This window comes from Silurus meridionalis, chromosome 5 (assembly GCF_014805685.1).
Source record: "Silurus meridionalis isolate SWU-2019-XX chromosome 5, ASM1480568v1, whole genome shotgun sequence".
NCBI lineage: Eukaryota > Metazoa > Chordata > Actinopteri > Siluriformes > Siluridae > Silurus > Silurus meridionalis.
In genome coordinates this window covers 13,818,888-13,824,887 of record NC_060888.1, presented here as the reverse complement: position 1 = coordinate 13,824,887, position 6,000 = coordinate 13,818,888, and positions in this window count along the sequence as shown.

Here is a 6,000-nt window from a genome sequence, read left to right as displayed (position 1 = left end):
TACAATACTAAAAGCTACATTTGCAGTTTCTTTTTAATGCAGATATGTAAATACTGGAGCATTTCATTCCTTTTCAAGTTATTAAATAGCCAGTGTTATCTGGCTACAATACGGTATCAGTTGTAACAACACAACATACAATCATTGAGCACACTATTAAGAAAACTTATTACAGTTTTTACCAATTGCTTACACACAAAATCTTTTCATGTCACATGATTTTTTAAACCTCTCACTCAAAGTGCAAAACTCCATGCCAAATCTCCAAAACCATAAGCTATTTCTCAGCCTTTGACTCAGTCTTCAACTGCATAAAACACTTTTTTCAAAACACTACACACAATTCTCTACCTAAAACACAAAGATTTATCAGGAAGTGACTTGCATTCCTTTTCCAAACACAACCGATCAAAATGCTACACTTAGTCACCAGGTCACACAGACACATCTGCAAACACTAATTGCTTAATTGATCACTAACCAATCACTGCTTTACGTTACAGTAGTATAGATAGGCCTATAAATAGGTCAAAGATCAGATTACCTGTTTTGAACAATGGATGCTAACAATGAACAGAGAGCAAGAGGAGTAGGAGGAGGAGGAGGAGGAGGAGGAGGAGGAAGAGGAAGGGGAAGGGGAAGAGGAAGAAGAGGACGAGGGCAAATAAAAGAAGGAAGGAGAGCCATCTCTGATGAGATTAGGGCAACACTTGTTGATCACGTAATCAACCTAGTCTGATCGTGAGTCGATTTCCAGTGGCATCCATAATTCGAACCTTCAGAAATGAGAACAGGTATGCAACTATGTAATGACTATTTTAGCATTAATGACTGCATAGTATTGCATAAACATTTGTAACTCTAAGCGATCCATTTACGACACTGCATTGAATGGATGGCCATGTAATTCATCATGAATTTATTTATGTGGATGAGGTTGGGTTCAACCTTACCAAAACCAGGCGCCGTGGACGAAATGTAATAGGACAGAGGACAATTACCAATGTCCCTGGACAGCGTGGGGGTAATATAACCAGGTGTGCTGCCATCATTTAAAACTGGGTCCTCCATCACAATGCCACACTGGGTCCATACAACACCGGCCATATACTCACTTTTCTGGATGCAATTCACACAATGCTTGTCCCTGATCCAGATCAGGTGCCTGCTAGGTTTGTGCTTATATGGGACAATGTTAGTTTTCACCGGGATGTTCTGATCCAAAACTGGTTTGCCACCCATTCACAATTTGTAGTTTTGTACCTACCCCCATATTCACCTTTTCTAAATCCCATAGAGGAATTCTTCTCAGCCTGGCACTGGAAAGTGTATGATCGCCAACCCTTTGCCCGCATGCCACTTCTCCAGCATGTGGGGACATAGAGAAAACGTAGTTTGTGATGTGGAAGAAGTATTGTGGCCAGACCCAGTTCGGAGAAGAGATGAAGCTTAGCACTGGGGACTGCACCCCCCCTCCCCCCTGCCAATTCCTGGACTGCGACACCACACACAATTTACTGTATTCTACTGTAAAGAATATACTTTTGGTTTGCATGTTTATTGTTTTGTTGTATGCTAATGTATACAACAGTAATTTTTGGCCTAATACATATTTTCTGTTTCTACATTGCATTGGCATTTCCGGTATACTTGTTACCCCTCTCAGCAGATTACTTTCACTGTAGAACATATTGAAATGTAGATATAAGCCTATAAAAGACTAAAGAGCTTTAGATTTAGAACAGCAGTGTTTACATGGTATATCCAGAAATGTAGTATTATGAAAGAGGTGTTTGCCATTTGATGCAAATGCTTCATTCTGATACGTGTTTATGGCATTTTAAATGCAGTGTTGCATTTTGAAGGAGATGTGAGCTATTAAGCATTTTGTGTGTGCAGTTTTGAGAATTGTGTGGAGAGTTTTGAAAAAAGGAGACTTGGTTTTGAAAACGTGTGTAAGCAATTGGTAAAAACTGTAATAGTGCATACCGTTCCTCTCATAACAACCCCAATTCTTCATTGCAGCTAATCCCCAAAAATATTCACCCCTGATTTAATAACAAATAATAAAGTTTTTTTTATGTGAACTTTTATGCTGTAAACAAACCCGGCCATTATGGTTGCACAAGCCATTGCACTCTTAGTGCTGGTCCCAAGCCCAGATAAATGGGGAGGGTTGTGTTAGGAAGGGCATTCAACGTAAAACATGTGCCAAATCGAATATGTGAATCATGAATCAGAATTTTATACCGGATCGGTCGAGGCCTGGATTATCAACAACCGCTACAGGCATTGTTAGCCAACAGGGTACTGATGGAAAATCGGCTACTGTTGGCCAAAGGAGGAGAAGGAGAAGAGGAAAGATGTCTACAGAGACAGCAGGGACAGGAGAAGTTTAGGAGAGTGGAGGTTAGGGTGGGCACTTAAAATAATGGTACTATGACTGGTAAAGGTCGAGAATTAGCTGATATGATGGAGCAGAGAAATGTTAACATGTGTGTTCAGGAGACCAAGTAGAAAGGGAGTAAGGCCAGGAACATTGGAGGTGGGTTTAAACTGTTCTACAATCTTCTAAAGGAAGATTTTAGTAAGAGTGTAGTCGAAGGTAAATAAAGTTTCTGATAGGGTTATAAATGTGAATATGGAGGTTAAAGGGGTGGTGATAAATGTCATCAGTGCTTATGCTCCACAAGTGGGTTGTGAGATGGAGGAAAAAGAAAAATTTTGGAGTTAGTTAGTTGACGTGGTGGAGAGTGTACCTAGGAAAGAAAGATTAGTGATTGGGGCAGACTTTAATGGCCATGTTGGTGAAGGGAACAGAGGTGATGAGGAAGTGATAGGTAGGTATGGCCTTAAGGAGAGGAATGTGGAAGATAGATTTTGCTGAAAGGATGGAAATGGCAGGGGTAAATGCTTATTATAAAAAGAAGGAGGATCATAGGGTGACGTATAAGAGTGGAGGAAGGTGCACACAGGTGGACTATGTTCTATGCAGGAGATGCAACCTGATGGAGATTGGAGACAGTAACGTGTTGGCAGGGGACAGTGTAGCTAGACAGCATTGGATGGTGGTTTGTAGGATGGCTTCAGAGGTGAAGAAAAAGAGGAGGACAGTGAGGACTGAAAAAAGAATAAGATGGTGGACACTGAAAGAGGAAAACTGTAGTGTGAGATTCAGGGAAGAGGTCAGACAGGGGCTTGGTGGTGGTGAAGAGGTGCTGGGTGATTGGGGAACTACTGCAGAAGTGATAAGAGAGAGAGCTACAAAGGTACTTGGTGTGACATCTGGAAATAGATGGAAGACAAAGAGACGTGGTGGTGGAATGAGGAATTGCAGGAATGCATAAGGAGGAAGAGGTTGGCAAAACAGATGTGGAATCGGTTGAGAGATGAAAAAAGTAGGCAGGAGTTCAAGGAGATGTGGCAGCAGGTAAAGAGAGATGTGGTGAAATCCAAAGAAAAGGCAAATAAGGAGCTGTATGAGAAGTTGGACAATAAAACTCTCGTTCAGATTCTTCCGTTAGGGGTTGCCACAGCGGATCATCCACATGTTTGATTTGGCACATGTTTTTACACTGGATGCCCTTCCTAACGCAACCCTGCCCATTTATCCGGGCTTGGGACCGGCACAAAGAGTGCCCTGGCTTGTGCAACCCTATTGGCTGGGGTTGGTTCCCTGACTGGGAATCAAACCCGGGTCGCAGTAGTGAGAGCGCCGCATCTTAACCACTAGAACACCGGGGACCCACGAGAAGTTGACATTAAAGAAGGAGAAAAGGATTTATACCGATTGGCCAGGCAGAGGGACCAAGCTGGGAAGGATGTGCTACAAATTAGAGCAATAAAAGATGCAGATTAAAGTGTGTTGACTAGTGCAGAGAATGTGTTGAGAAGATGAAAGGAGTATTTTTGAGCAGCTGATGAATGAGGAAAATGAGAGAGAAGGTTGGATGGTGTGGAGTTGGTGAAGCAGGAATTGGTAAGGATTAGTAACGAGGAAGTGAGAGCAGCGATTAAGAGGATGAAGAGTGGACAGCGTGGAGATGTTTAGGAGAGAGAGCAGTGGAGTTTTTGCCTAGATTGTTTCATAAGATTCTGGATAGTGAGAGGATGCCTGACGAAAGTGAGAGGAGTGGGCTGGTACCGACCTTTAAGAATAAGGGAGATGTGCAGTAACTCCAGGGGAATTAAGTTGATCAGTCACACCATGAAGTTATGGGAAAGAGTAGTGGAAGACAGGCTGAGAGAAGAGGTGACCATCTGTGAGCAACAGTATGGTTTCATGCCAAGGAAGAGCACCACAGACGCATTATTTGCTTTGAGAATGTTGATGGAGAAGTATAGAGAAGGTCAGAAGGAGTTGCATTGTGTGTTTGCGGATTTAGAGAAAGCGTACGACAAAGTGCCGTGAGAGGAGTTGTGGTATTGTATGAGGAAGTCAGCTGTTAGAGAAGTATGTGAGGGTGGTGCAGGACATGTATGAGGACAGTGTGACAGCAGTAAAGTGTACAGCAGGAACGACTGGTTCAAGGTGGAGGTTGGACTGCATCAATAATCGTCTCTGAGCCCTTTCCTATTTGCAGTGGTGATGGACAGGGTGATGGACGAGGTCAGACAGAAGTGTCCCTGGACTTTGATGAATGTGGATGATATTGTGATTTGTGGTGAGAGTAGGGAGCAGGTTGAGAAAAGCCTGGAGAGGTGGATGTACATGCTGGAGAAAAGGGGAATAAAAGTCAGTAGAATTAAGACAGAGTACATGTATGTGAATGAGAGGAAAGGCAGTGGAGTGGTGTGGTCACAAGGATAAGAGGTGAAGGTGGATGAGTTTAAGTACCTGGGGTCAACAGTGCAAAGTAATGGAGAGTGTGTTAGAGAAGTGAAGAAAAGAGTGCAGGCAGGGTGGAGTGGGTGGAGAAGAGTGGCATTAGTGATTAGTGATAGAAGAGTATCTGCAAGAGTGAAAGAGAAAGTTTATAGGACTGTGGTGAGACCTGCAATGTTGTATGATTTAGAGACAGTGGCACAGACTAAAAGACAGGAGGTGAAGCTGGGGGTAGCAGAGCTGAAGATGTTGAGAATTTCTTTGGAGTTGACAAGGATGGATGAATTTAGAAACAAGTTTATTAGTATGTAGGACGTTTTGGGGGCAAAGTGAGAGAGGCCCGATTAAGATGGTTTGGACATGTGCAGAGGAGGGACATTGGGTATATCGGTAGGAGAATGCTGAGGATGGAGCCAACAGGAAGGAGGAAAAGAGGAAGGCCAAAGAGGAGGTTGATATGAAAGGCAAGCAGGTAGTTGGTTTGAAAGAGGCAGATGTAGAGGACAGAGTAGTATGGAGACAGATGATCTGCTGTGGCGACCCTTAAAGGGAACAGCCGAAAGAAGAAGAAGACTTTTATGCTGTAAATGCATTAAAATTTCCATGAAAAAAGTTTGTACATTTTTTGAGACGGCACTTGTTGGAAATAGCCTTTAGAACATGGCAGTAGAATGCAAACAGGGAGCAATAACACTCATTTATGCAAGCTATGGTATTCAAACTATTATTGATTGGTATTAAGCAGCCTAAAAGAATACTAAGAATACATACCCTACACTATTACACTACCACCACTAGCATGAAATGTTGACACAAGGCAGATTGGATCAATGGGTTCATGCTGTTGGTCCCAAATTGTGACTTTTGTTGTGACCTTATGTGATCAGCAGAATTCAAGATTCATTAATCCTTCAGCACTTGCCTTTGAATTGAATTGAATTGAATAGAAACATAAAATGGTCTCCTCATATACAAAAATTTACTTTAGGATATGCCCTTCAATAAAAAGTTTGCTTACAAGTTTTATACAGACTCAGTGTGATGTAGAGTAAGAAACGTTTTAAAAGTTTTAATTAGCTTGGAGTGTCATTCAGGTCACAGGTATATGTACAATGTTGACACCATAAACTCCAAACAGACAGGGTGAAATCCATAAAGATAAAGGAAGGTTCCTA